The following is a 14,663-nucleotide window of genomic DNA, read 5'->3' as shown; positions in this document are numbered from 1 at the left end:
ATTGCATTTAGATGTACACAGATGGCGAATGTCAGTAACATGCATGTCAATCTCTCCTAGCTCAGAGTAGAGGAGAGACTGACTGCATCACTATCGGTCTTTGTGCAAGATATCGATGTGTTTGAAGGTACTGAACTGTCTGTTCAAGCAGTTGGCACACAGTTCGGACACTCATCGGTACAACACAAGACATGCATCCAGGAGGTCTCTTCACAGTCACCAGGTCAAAAACAGAGGCTGGGAAACGCACAGTATTAATTGAGCCATGACTACATGGAACTCTCTGCCACCTCCGGTAACTCAAGCAAGCAATAAAAACAGATTTWAAAAAACAGATAAAAGAACACCTTACGGCACAAAGGGGACTGTGAAGAGAGCCATTTTGATATATTTTGTATTGTAATTTACACTGTGTTATGTATTGGATTATGTAGGTGGGTGGCTTTGCACAAGCCATGGCTTGTCTGAGTCAGAATGTCTCATAGGGCAGGAGACATCTCCTGTTCCTGAAGCATGAGACAGAGGCAGATTATGTATATTATGRATTTTAGTTGTGTTTTTTTCCTGTATGGATCCCAATAAATACTACTACTAAATACTACTACTAAATACTACCTTTACTGTGTCATTTTCTATTTTATTGTGTCATTTTGTGTCATTTTTATGTTCCTGGAAGGACACGTCAAGGGAGATAAAAAAATAACGTATATTGAATGGACTTTTGACACACACAGTWGTTTGACAGTGATCCATTCAACAAATCATTTTCTTTTTTTCCTCAGGTGTTATATCTTAAAGAGGCRGATCCTCTGCTCCAACATATTACTTCACTTGTCGCTTTTGTCAATGTCTGACACGACAAGGCAAACCAACTGTCAACACCAGAGTGCCTGTGTGTCTGTTAACTTTCGCACGGCTTAAGATGGAGCGTGTCACAGTGACACAGCCATTCACTAAAATAGCAGCGTCTGTACAGTCTCTTTCCCTTCAATATTTAATCAGAGCAGTTGATGTTTTGTTTACGTTGGGTAAATAAGACAATCATTCTGCCTCTCGTCTTGTTCCGACACCAATCTGGTCTGAGCTTAATGCAATAAGGTAGGTAGTGCAGCAGTGTGTRCATACATCAAACAGACGGTCTCAGACTGATGCATTCTCAAACTTGATGAACYGGTACCTTAGCAAGAAAATACTTAAAACTAACACATCACACAGTYAGAAGTTGTGCGAGTGTGTATATCTGGGCCTGCAACGTGGGTTGTTGAGTGAGTGAAGAGACAGTGATAGATTGCCTGCTACCTCTTCTAAACCATCTAAGCCCAGGGCAGGCTGACTACAGGATCTGTAACGTTTTATCATCTGTGTTATGGGGTACTATGTTATACACAGGAAACAGGAAATGCAGGCCATCATTTAAAAATCTGGAGGTCATGGWGGTTGCGTCCTAAATGGCGCCCTATTCCCTTTACAGTGCCCAACTTTTGACCAGGGTCCATAGGGCTCTGTAGTGCACTCAAAAGTTGTGCACTATAAAGGGAATAGGGTGTCATTTGGGATGCAGCCCTGGAGMGCACAGTATAAATGCATAACAGGGCAATCCATTGGCCTCCAGAGGGCTGCGTTCAKAAGGCTAATGAGTGGTTTGGTCAACCTGAGGAAAATCACATGGAGAGGTCAGTCAGACGTTTGTCACTTTAGGCCAGATGGCAGACAGGTGCAGAATAGCTTTCATTTGGTGTCTGAGGAGTGAGGACACGTTTTCATCTTTTACTCAGAAAAAGACTAGGTTTAGAAGAGTCTCTTCTAACAGCCACTGTGCTTGCGGAGCGCCCGMAATCTGTTGAGAGAGATTAGGTTTAGAAAGATTTAGGATACATACAGGCTATGGAATAGGTAGACRTCATAAATAACCCTAGGTAAGGGTCACGTTATCTAGAAATGGCGGAAATAGAAGGTCAAGGTAAAGACATACCTATTGATGATTGAGTGAAGTCAATTCTCTCCCGCACCACCTTCCACAACTACCTTCCAYATAAGAAAATCATTAACAAACCATGATATTTCAGTGAACTAGACCTCCAGGAAATAGCCTTTTAACTTGTATACCYGCTGTGACAGTGACACTCCCTGGGAGCTCATCAAAATCCCCATTGACCGAGTGTCTGTCCGTAAATCTTATATCTTCATGCCAGCGTAGGCATTTCTTTCCAACAGAATAAAAGGAGTGATCAATACTGTTAAAGCTCCTCATAAACTCAGACAGACCCACTGACAATGTATTCTCCCGTTCCTGATTTGGTGCGGACAGAAAAGGACCCAACAGGCTTAGTGGAAAACGAACATGAAGTCTGTGTTCAGAAAGGACTTGAACAAATAAAACAATATTGTGTATCTGAAATGYATGGGAGTTCACAGGATTTTAGGCCACTAAAATGCAGCACTAGATATAAAAACCTAAACAAGCACATTACTGCTGAGTATAGGGCAAGCGGAATTACATCTACTGCTATTAAGGACCGACCTTCTGACCACTTAAAGCACCACTGTGTCCATAAAATTTTTGCAGAGAACTTCAAAGCTCAAGTATTGAATATTTCATAGAGCTGATATTAAAAAACACTCTCGTTTCTTTTTTTWWWAACTCGCAGCGAGGCCCTACCTTCTCCGTCAAAGCACACGYGARTGTCTGTTCATAAGGAACATCATTAGGGCTGTAGAATAGCACAGCCTTCACTATTCAGATAGATAGATCAAGCCTGTTTTAGTCCCTGACCATTTCAATCCACCAGCACCGAACACACTGGCCACAGCAAACGCATCACAGTTCACACTGTGATGGCTAAATTGAAGAATAAAAMAAAAAATTGACTATATGGTTGAGAAATATTGAATAATGTGTCTATTTTGGGATTATAGCAGCAGTTACCATTTATTATGTGGTTGGTGCATCTGCACAGCAGAGAGGCCCACTGGGTCCCGATAGTTGAAATGCCCATAAAATACGGGGGTGTAGCTGAGGCGACTGGTTGTCCCTAAATCAGTGTTGTGTTGTTGTTGTTGTAATATCATTATCTAGGCTAGCTACAGATCCAAGCTCTGGAGCCAATACTGTCTTTGTACTGACTCTTTACACCCTCTGTGTGTGCCTCTCTGTGACTTAGTCCCAAATGGCACCCTGTTCCCTACACAGTGTACTAATTTTGACCAGAGCCCTATGGCCCCTGGTCAAAGTAGTGCATGAAGAGGGAATATATTGTCATTTGGGACGTGASTGGGTCTTTTCTGAAACATCTTGTCGCCTCACTCTTTTTAAATAAGGTTGGTTGGGTTTCTTTTGCCACAGTCTACACAGGGTTTTTAGACTCAGTAGGAGTGTGAAGACATCGGTCTTTTAGTYGGGCACGACTCTTTCCCCTGCACATAATTCAGTTTCTAACTCAACTACCTACAACAGTTAAACACAAGTCTCTCTTTCAATATCTTTTCGATGAWCCATGCTATAATAGGCCTATTTCATTTTATACAAGTTCATTTCATGTCCTAATTGTACCGTTTTTGGTGCTATAAACCTTTCCTTGGTGTAAGGTCATTTATGATTAATGGTAGCGGAATTACTTTTCTCCCTGTCTTTCAATGTACGTCCCAAATTGCACCCTACTTCATTAATCTTAGTTGGTAGGCTGAGCACACACACCTTTAGTAAAAACCTTTTCTCTATCTCCCTCGGCCTCCCTCCCTTTRTCCCTCACTCTCTRTATGTCATAGTATTTTTTAGTGCTGGGGAGAAAGTGAAAAATGGAGGAGGTGGAGGACTATTTCCTTGCCTTTGGTCACCATAGAGACAGAGTACTGGGCTGGGCACATTACTCACTTGTGAGAGGGTTTTAAGCAGTCTGCCAGGCGTATTACCTGCAGTGTTGCATAGCATCATCATGGCCCTCAAAATGRCTCACGTCACTTCATGCCTGTATTCCAGGAAACCTCCCTCCCAATAACGTTGATATAAACAGCAACCTTTTAAGCACCAGAAGAAAAATCCATCCTGAGAAATGTATTGAAATTTCACTGCATGACTGTCATTGAACATGTACAGTTGTAGTGAAAGCTTTAAATAATGCTTACATTTTAGAGGTAAAAAGGACAAAAGAATACAACTCAAATGTATCACCTAAGCCTGTCTTCGCTGCAGTTTCTGTAAAATGCCTCACTGCAATTAATTAAACTCATTGTAAATTCATCACTGCTTCTARTAATCTGGGGGTAGGAGAGAAGCTGCGAACACAATGTTAATACGCTCCCCTTTTCTTTTTATTGCATTCTGTCTTTCTCCTGTCTCCTCCTTGCAATCCTGAACCGCAATCTGTCCCTCCCTCCCTATTTCTCTCTCTCACTCTGTGCTTAGGCAAAACTGTCACGAAGAGAGGAGAGGAGCCAGGGTGTGATGCATCATAATTCGTTATTCCACTAAACACTGAACCGATTCCCCTCTCAGCRGCAGTTCCATATCTCATCAAGAAAAACGCAAGTCCTAACTGGGTATGTCTGGAAGCCTCCAAGATTAAAAAAGCAGGCCGACAAGTATTGAAGGCTGCTGCTGCAGCAGACCCATTTGCAGAAAAATCTACAGCCCTGCACCTGTTAGGGAGATTCATTTACCTCAAAAAGGAAAACAACAAATCCAAAYCTATTAACCTCTCTTTTCCATTTGATAGCTCTCTGTCAAACTAACTGAATGTAGTCTTCTAACCCTGATGATTGTAGACCTATTTCATAGGTGGGTTTGCTAAAACAGGCATGGAAGGAAGGTGATTAAACATGGTAGTGGCTACATRCCAAGTAGCACCTTATTCCCTATATAGTGCACTACATTTGACTAGAGKACTATGGGCCCTGGTCAAACGTAGTGCACTATAAAAGGGAATAGGGTGCCATWCGGAATGCACACAGTGTGATTCCTCAGTGTTGTGGGAGTGTTGGGGGTATTTTCATGGCTGGTGTTGWCAACACAGATCTGTTACTTASAGCTACCCTTAATAAGCCAAAACATTGGCATTGAAAATGGAAACGAATGAGAGAGTATGAAGTCGGTTATAGGCTTAATCATTTCCCTCACTTTCTGGATGTGTAAATAAATTAAATTCCATAGGTTCTTATAGATAGAGGCTAAACTTTCGATAGCCTAGTGTGGATCTGCTACAGTCGATCAGTCAGTTAGTCAGTGTCTAGATAATAATTCCTTTGACATGTCTTAGGAAAAGGTGATAGCTGGGGCATTGAATGCATGACAGGATGACATTAGCCTTGATAACCTTCCTAACAACAGAATTGGTTATGGGCTTAAGAGTTAACCCACTTTCTTGGAGGTATAAACGCAATTTCACAGGWTCCAATAAAAACACTTTCGTTCATCTGCTCAATGATTAGCCTATGAATGAATATACTAAGTAACAAATTAAAAACAACGGAATTGCAGTACAACTTTTAGGGGTTGCTCTTTTTCAGCATTATAAGTMGTGCCAGCCCACTGTCCACTACCCTGTCCCTTTTCCTATKATTTATAGCATCTGAGCCATGATTGGTAAGAATTGGTGACCTTCAGGCTGCTTTCCCCCTCCAACATTACTAGGTGTGTATGAGAGTATCTTAGCGTGTCTACTGGTCTGTCTCTCTTATCGTGGCTGGTTATTTTATGCTTAGCTTATTTATTCATGAGGCAACAAGTATAGGGCAATAGTCGACTCCACTACCCACTGTAGGCTACTGTCCCTATTACCGTGCCTGGAGGCGCAGGAGGAGTGAACCTGTTGACACACACCAAGAAGGAGTCAGGCTGTTTACAGACAGATTATTTCACTTATAATTCACTGTATCACAAGTCCAGTGGGTCAGAAGTTGACTGTGCTGTACACTAAATTGACTGTGCCTTTAAACAGCTTGGAAAATTCCAGAAAATCATGTCATGGCTTTAGAAGCTTCTGATAGACTAATTGACAWCATTTGAGTCAATTGGAGGAGTACCTGTGGATGTATTTCAAGGCCTACCTTCAAACGCAGTGCCTCTTTGCTTGACATCATGGGAAAATCAAAAGAAATCAGACAAGACCTCAGAACAAAAATTGTASACCTCCTCAAGTCTGGTTCATCCTTGGAAGCAATTTCCAAACGCCTGATGGTACCACGTTCATCTGTACAAACAAGAGTACGCAAGGATAAACACCATGGGACCACGCAGCTGTCATACCGCTCAGGAAGAGACGCGTTCTGTCTCCTAGAGATTAACGTACTTTGGTGCGAAAAGTGCAAATCAATSCCAGAACAACAGCAAAGGACCTCGTGAAGATGCTGGAGGAAACAGTATCTATATCCACAGTAAAACGAGTCCTAAATCGACAACTTCCGACTTTGACTGTATTTATTTATTTTAATCCCAGGCCCCTTGTCCCTGCAGGAGGCCTGTTGCCTTTTGGTAGGCGTCACTGTAAATTAGAATTTGTTCTTAATTAACTGACTTGCCAAGTTAAATAAAAAAGTTTTATTTTTTATTTTTTAAATGTTGATTCAAACAGACAAGCGGTGTTGGACCTAAACCATTGATGTAAACTGATGAATGTAGGCCTTACTTTTCACTTGTCAATATTTATGTGTAGGCAGCATTTAACATATCAAATATTGTCTATATTTCCAATTAATTWATTAATTATCACAGTGTTATAAACATTATTGAGCATTATGCGGTGACGGCTCTGGGTGAGGCCAGGATAACTCTCGTTCATCACCCACAATGGCGCCGCCAATGTGTACAGTCCCAGAGCTCTGTCTACACGTTAATAATCCTCGCTTGTGATACAGTTTTGGAAACTGTACTTTCGTATTGAGAAATGATTTTCAAAAAACTAAAGGTAACTCACTATGCACCTTTTTTGGKCGTCATTGGCTCATCATCACCAGGCCTAGCCTTCATTAGACTATTAGACACAATCCTAAAGCACACKACCTCTAAAGCGACCCATCAATAAATATAGGCTAGCTGAACACCAAACCCTGACTGTAGTCTAGGCTGATTCTAGCCTAAATTATTCTTCATTAAAATGGACTATGTTGATTTATTGATCCGCATTCCAGGGGAGTAGTCTATATCTGACAATACGGGTGGATTCGTTGTTGCAGATTAAATTAACAAAGCCTGTGGACCTGTGTTCTAGCACCACATTTTACAGAATAATTGGAACCTCAATGTTTGTCTTGTTAAGGTGAGAGAAAGAGACATCGGGGGAATGAGTCCTCCAACCTGGGCGAGCTAATGAGGCCATGGATTCAGGTCTAATTGGGAMGAGCTGAGGCCCAGACTCAATCAAAGTTTAGYTCCAAAATATCACCCTATTCCCTGTATAGTGCACTACTTTTGACCAGGGCACATACCTATTTGGGACGTACCTTATGTTTGAGTCCTTCAGGGTGAGTTTGCCTCTCTTTACCAATTGTGTTTCATACCTTTGTGTCTGTTTGGGAATTGCTTCAGACCGAACACTCAATTCTCTTTCTACCTAATGGTTCACAAAGTGAGCACTGCAGGGAAGAAGAAAAGTCGAGGCACCTTAATGTTTTTTTAATATTTGATTTACATAGCTTGACATTCATATCTTTGCTYTAATGTATTTACCTACTATATATTGTAATCATACAATTTCATGTGGTTTATACTTTTTATAGCTTTATGCTATACAGTTATAGGCCAGTAAAACGAATTGCCTCTTTTTCTCACAGAAATTAGTAAAGGCCTACATTTTAGACTGAAGTTAATTGTATTTATTTAATCATTGTATTACCTTGCAGATACAAACATGACACTTGCATAGAAGGGGAAGGTCTAAAGCAATTAACATCTGCACTATTTACATTGTGCTGATAAGCTCATTAATTTMGGGTGACTGATTGGTATCAACCTTCGCTGCAATTCCCCCGTCATTTTTTGGCCTCTGCGAYGTATTTGCAATCCCCCTTTTAAATGAGGAAAAGTGAACTGAAATGCAAATTCAGCAGCTAGGATCAATAGAGTCTGCTCTGGGGAAAGCTAAGCAGAGGACCTATTGCGAACACAAACTCAGCCATGTCCTTGATGAGTAAGTGTTCAGCAAAGGCCAGGCATGAAACCATAGTAGAGGTAGAAAAATTCACAGGTAGTTTACGCTAATGCAGAAGAAAAACCCTGATCGAACCTGACGGGCCAACCCCAGGTGGTAAAGGTACTGTAGGCACCGACGCCGTCGCTACGCTGGGCCCCACAAGGGTGGGTGCTCAGCCTCCTCCTGTACTCCTTGTTCACCCATGACTGCGTGGTCACGAACGTCTCCAACTCAATCATCAAGTTTGCAGACGACACAGCAGTGGTAGACCTGATTACCAACAATGACGAGACAGCCTACAGTGAGGTGGTGAGGGCCCTGGTGGAGTGGTGCCAGGACAAGAACCTCTCCCTCAACGTCAACAAAACGAAGGAGCTGAATATGGACTTGAGGAGACAGCAGAGGGAGCATGCTCCCATCTATACTCAGTAGAGAGGGTCAAAATCACTAACATGCACATCACACATCACCAACTTGAAATGGTCCATCCACACAGACAACGCGGTGAAGAAGGCGCAACAGCGCCTCTTCAAACCTCAGGAGGCTGAAGAAATTTGGCTTGGCCTCTAAGACCCTCACAAACTACTACAGATACTCCATTGAGAGCATCCTGTCGGGATGTATCACCACCTGTTACGGCAACTGCACCGTCCATAACTGCAGGGCTCTCCAGAGGGTGGTGCGTTTAGCCCAACGCATCATCAGGGTCACATTGCCTGCCCTCCAGGACATCTACAGCACCCAGTGTCACAATAAGGCCAAGAAGATCATCAAGGTCCTCAGCCACCCGAGCCACAGCCTGTTCACCCCACTACCATCTAGAAGGCAGAGACAGTACAGGTTTATTAAAGCTGGAACAGAGAGACTGAAAAACAGCTTCAGGCCATCTCCAGGCCATGTTACTAGCCAGCTAGCACCCGGTACTCTACCCAGCACCTTAGAGACTGCTGACCTATGTACATAGTCATTGAACACTTTAATAATGTTTATATACTTTTACACACTTCATATCTATATATATATATACTGTATTCTAGTCGAGGCTCATCCTACATAACTACTGCTGTACACACCTTTTCTATTCATATACTGTTCATAATGTCTATACACACCATCATATACTGTACATATACTGTATATTTGTATTCCAGGACTTTGGATATGCGTGTATTGTTTTGTATTGTTAGATATTACTGCACTGGCGGAGCTAGGAACATAAGTCTTAAGCTACACCCACGATAACATCTGCAAAATATGTGTACGCGACCAATAAAATTATGCTTTATTTTATTTTGATTTATTTGTACTAAATTCATTGTTATTAAAGACTATTGTGGTATAGGCTACACCAAAGTTATTGTCCTCTTTCATTCACCCAAAATAAATGTCATTGCAGGCCAGGGGCYTAGTCGGTTTTTGAACATTGGGGGGACCCATCCCCCAGATTAAAAAAATAAAGAATTGAAAACGAATTTCTGGAATTTTAAAGGRCCAATGCAGCTGTTTTCATCTCAATATCAAATCATTTCTGGGTAACAATTAAGTACCTTACTGTAATAGTTTCCATTAAAGTAGTCAAAAAGAGGCCTCCCAAGTGACTGCATCGCAGTGCTGGAGGAGTCATTACAGATCCGGGTTCAATCCTAGGCTGTGTCGCAGCCGGCTGTGACCGGGAGACCCATGAGATGCCACACAATTGACCCAGCGTCGACCGAGTTAGGGGAGGGTTTGGCTGACCGGGATGTACTTGTCCCATCACAGGGTCGTGTTTTCGGAGGACACGTGGCTCTCGACCTTTGCCTCTCCCGAGTCCATACAGGGTAAAAAGTACTAATTCAATTTTTTCAAAGTAGTTAAAAATAAACATTGTTGTTTGTTGTTGCTAAAAACTATTTCTCAAGCAAGAATGTCGCTATGATTGTCTGTGAGTGGTCTGAGCGGGAAGGGGAAGGGCACCTTCAAAACCTGCTGATATTTTCAACCAGCAACTATTAGGAAATAACAGCTGAAAAGATCAGATGATGTACTATATGACACAAAATGTGTTATGATACTGAATTTTGACTGAACTGGGCCTTTAAGATTTGCCATTACTCATGGCCTCTCTGGAAGGTTGGTAGAAACCATAGTAAAAAATTGGAAATAAAAAACTGAATGACGTATTAAGGACAATATAGGAAATACAGTGGGTGTGAAAATTTGTACCAATAAAATCTCAGCGTCAAAGTATTTTTTTTATTGAAGAAACTTAATTTGTTTAATTTGCCACACAAGATATTAAAACCTCTTGTTTGTTTTTTGAGGTGCATATGAAAATTACTATTCAAAGATGCTCTGTCGGTCAATTTTCTGTGAATTTTTTTTAGCATATATCTTCTACTAATCTGTCTGTATAGGATTTTATCCATAACCGGGCCCAGGCATAAAACAAGCCTTGGTAAGAAGGTATGTAAGCCTTGGACAAGTAAGCCTTGTCTGAGCCAGAATGGCCCATAGCGGCAAGAGCTTATCTTCTGTAGCATGAAGCAGCTAGATCTACAAGTACACCCCCTGGACAGGACATTAATTGTATAATAAATTCAACCAATCTCCTTAATGCAGAGTGAAATCAGGTCCCATTCTCAACTGGGCATCATGTTGCTTTAGCCACAAGGCCAAAGCAATTATTTTGAAATACATACAGTGCCTTCAGAAAGTATTCATACCCCTTGACTTATTCAACATTTTGTTGTGTTACAGCCTGAATTCAAAAGGGATCAAACATGTGTTTCTCACCCATCTACACACAATGCCCCATAATGACAAAGTGAACACATGTTTATTGGAATGTTTGCAAATGTATTGAAAATAATATACAAAGAAATTATGTGACGCTCTAAATTGAGCTCAGGTGCATTCAATTTCCTTTGATCATCCTTGAAATGCCGCTACAATTTGATTGGAGCCCACCTATGGCCAATTCAATTGTTTGGACATKATTTAGGAAGAAACACAGCTGCCTGTATAAGGTCCCCCAGTTGACAATGCATGTCAGAGCAGAAACTATACCATGAAGACCAAAGAACTGTCCGTAGGTCTCAAAGATAGAATTGTGATGAGACATACAGTTCCTTCAGAAAGTATTCACACCCCTTGACTTTTTCCAAATGTTGTTCTGTTACAGCCTGAATTTAAAATGTATTAAATTGAGATGTTTTGTCACTGGCATCCACATAATACCCTTTAATGTCAAAGTGTAATTATGTTTTTAGAAATGTTTACAAATTAATACATTAAAAGCTGACATTTCTTGACTCAATTAGTATTCAACCCCTTTGTTATGGCATGCCTAAATAAGTTCAGGAGTAAAAATGAGCTTAACAAYTCACATAAGTTGCATGGACTCACTATGTGTGCAATAATAGTGTTAAAAATTATTGTTGAATGACTACAATTATCTGTAAGATCTCTCAGTCGAGCAGTCAATTTCAAACACAGATAACACCACAAAGACCAGGGAGGTTTTCAATGCCTCGCAAAGAAGGTCACCTATTGGTAGATGGGTGAAAATAAAAGTTTTKCATTGAATATCTCTTTGAGCAGGGGTGTCAAACTCCATAGAGGGCCTAATGCCTGCTGGTTTTAGTTTTTTCCTTTAAATCAAGACCTAGACAACCAGGTGAGGGGAGTTCCTTACCAGTGGTGGAAAAAGTACACAATTGTCAAACTTGAGTAAAAGTGAAGATACCTTAATAGAAAATGATTCAATTAAAAGTTAGTCACCCAGTATAATAGTACTTGAGTAAAAGTCTAAAAGTATTAGATTTTAAATATACTTAAGTAMCAAAAGTAAATGTCATTGCTAAAAAAATACTTAAGTATCAAAAGTTAAAAAATATTAATAATTTCTAATTCCTTATCTTAAGCAAACCAGACGGAACGATTGTTTAGTTTTTCTAATTTACATAAGGAACGATTGTTTTGTTTGTCCAATTTACTGATGGCCAGGGGCACACTCCAACACTCAGACATAATTTACAAATGAAGCATTTGTGTTTAGAGAGTCCACCAGATGAGTGGCAGTAGGGATAACCAGGGATGTTCTCTTGATAAGAGTGTGAATTGGACCGTTTTCCTGTCCTGCTAAGCATTCAAAATGTCAGGGAAAATATATGGAGTAAAAAGTACATCATTTTCTTTAGGAATGTTGTGGAGTAGAAGTTATAGTAGTCAAAAATATAAATACTAAAGTACAGATACCCCAAAAAACTATTTAAGTAGTACTTTAAAGTATTTTTGCTCAAGGCCATGCACCACAGGCAAAAATTGTGATTTTGCTTCCATCTGTAAATTTTCTGATTTTGGGATATTTTGCAACAATAACTTCCATACTTTCATAAAATGTACAAATAAATTGGCAATAGTATATAAATACTTGATTTGTATAATTTCATCCCAACTCCTTGAACTACACCTAGCAACTTACGATCCCCCACATCGAAATTGCACTCCGCGGGTGTAACGATCATCGCAATGAGCGGACCAAGGCGCAGCGGGATTGAAGTTCCACATCTTTATTACGGTGAAACTTTAAACAAAAACAATAAACCAATAACGAAACGTGAAAGTAGTGGTGCAGATGCACAAACACAAAACAATATCCCACAAACACAGGTGGGAAAAATGGCTACCTAATTATGATCCCTAATTAGAGGCAACGATTACCAGCTGCCTCTAATTGGGAACCATACAAAACACCAACATAGAAATATTGAGCTAGAACACCCCCTACTCACGCCTTGACCTACTACACCATAGAGCAAGAGCTTTCTATGGTCAGGGCGTGACAGTACCCCCCCCCCCCCCCAAAGGTGCGGACTCCGGCCGCAAAACCTGAAACCAAATGGGGGATTTAGGGGGGGGGTGACTAGTGGCGGTGGCGGCTCCAGGTGCGGGTCGTAGCCCCCCCCCAGACCCCGGATCCGACCATGGAGCCGGGCTGAACGCCGTGCCTGGACTGGGCACCGGCGCAGAGGAAGGCTCCGGCCATGGAGCTGGGCTGGCCGCCGTGCCTGGACTGGGCACCAGCGCAGAGGAAGGCTCCGGCCTTGGAGCTGGACTGGACACCGTGCCTGGACTGGGCACCGGCGTGGAGGAAGGCTCCTGCCCTGGAGCGGGACTGGACAGCGTGCCTGGACTGGGCATCGGCGCAGAGGAAGGCTCCTGCCCTGGAGCGGGACTGGACACCGTGCCTGGACTGGGCACCGGCGCAGAGGAAGTCTCCGGGCTGGGGAGACGCACTGGAGGCCTGGTGCGTGGATCCGGCACAGGTGGAACCGGACTGGTGACACGCACTTCAGGGAGAGTGCGGAGAGCTGCCACAGGACGTACCGGACTGGGGAGACGCACTGGAGGCCTGGTGCATGGAGCCGGCACAGATGGCACCGGACTGGTGACACGCACTTCAGAGAGAGTGCGGGGAGCTGGCACAGGACGTACCAGACTGGGGAGGCGCACTGGATGCCTGGTGCGTGGAGCCGGCACAGGCCCCTACTCTAACCTCGGAGGCGTCCACCTCCACGATGAAGGGCAAAGACGGGTCAGGATGAGCCAGAACAGGTGCGTTCGTAAAAYAACGTTCCTTGAGCACACGGAAGGCTTCGTTGGCCTCCGCAGTCCAGTGCAGCTGTCTAGGACCTCCCTTCAGGAGGGAGGTGAGAGGGGCCACCACTGTGCTGAAACCCCTAATGAAGTGCTTGAAATAGTTGGCAAAACCTAGGAAGCGCTGCACCGCCTTTATGTTAGATGGAACAGGCCACGACTGTACTGCACTGACCCTCTTCCAGCTCCACTTCCGCGGTGGATATCTAATAGCCCAGGAAGGAGACGACCTGCTGGAAGAAAAGGCACTTCTCCGCCTTGGCGTACAGGTGATGCCCTATCAGCCTCTCCAAAATGGACCTGACATGAGACATGTTGCTCACGTGTAGTGGAGTACACCAAGATGTTGTCTATGTACACCACTACACAGTGACCCAACATGTCTCTAAACACCTCGTTAATGAAGGATTGAAACACAGAGGGTGTGTTTGTCAGGCCGTAGAGCATTACCCTGTATTTGTACTGCCCGGTGCTGGTGTTGAAGGCGGTCTTTCACTCATCCCCCTCTCTGATGCGCACCAGGTTGCAATTTCCTAGGTTGTCTAGGAAATTGCCTGCAGAACCTGAGTCCACTAGGGCAGGACTCAGTGGGGGGCCAGGATATTCCGGGAAGGTGACCGGAAGGAGGACGGGCTGGGTGGACAGAGATGAGGAAGGCACATCCACGCCTACCTGGGAAGGTGCAYGAGCGCTCCTCGGCCTGTCGCTTCCTCGCCTGGTTCTCCTTCTGGGACAGGTGTTCCAGGGGTGGTCCGACTCCCCGCAGTAGGAGCAGACCCTGTTAACGGCGGCATTGACGTTACTCTGGGGGAAGGTGATTGTCCAGGCGGATGGCCATGGCGATGAGCTGAAGGTGAGGTCGTCATCGCGACAAGCCAGCTCGGTCTGGATGTCCGCCTG

Source organism: Salvelinus sp. IW2-2015, linkage group LG27 (genome assembly GCF_002910315.2).
Source record: "Salvelinus sp. IW2-2015 linkage group LG27, ASM291031v2, whole genome shotgun sequence".
NCBI classification, from domain to species: Eukaryota; Metazoa; Chordata; class Actinopteri; order Salmoniformes; family Salmonidae; genus Salvelinus; species Salvelinus sp. IW2-2015.
This window is presented reverse-complemented; position numbering follows the sequence as displayed.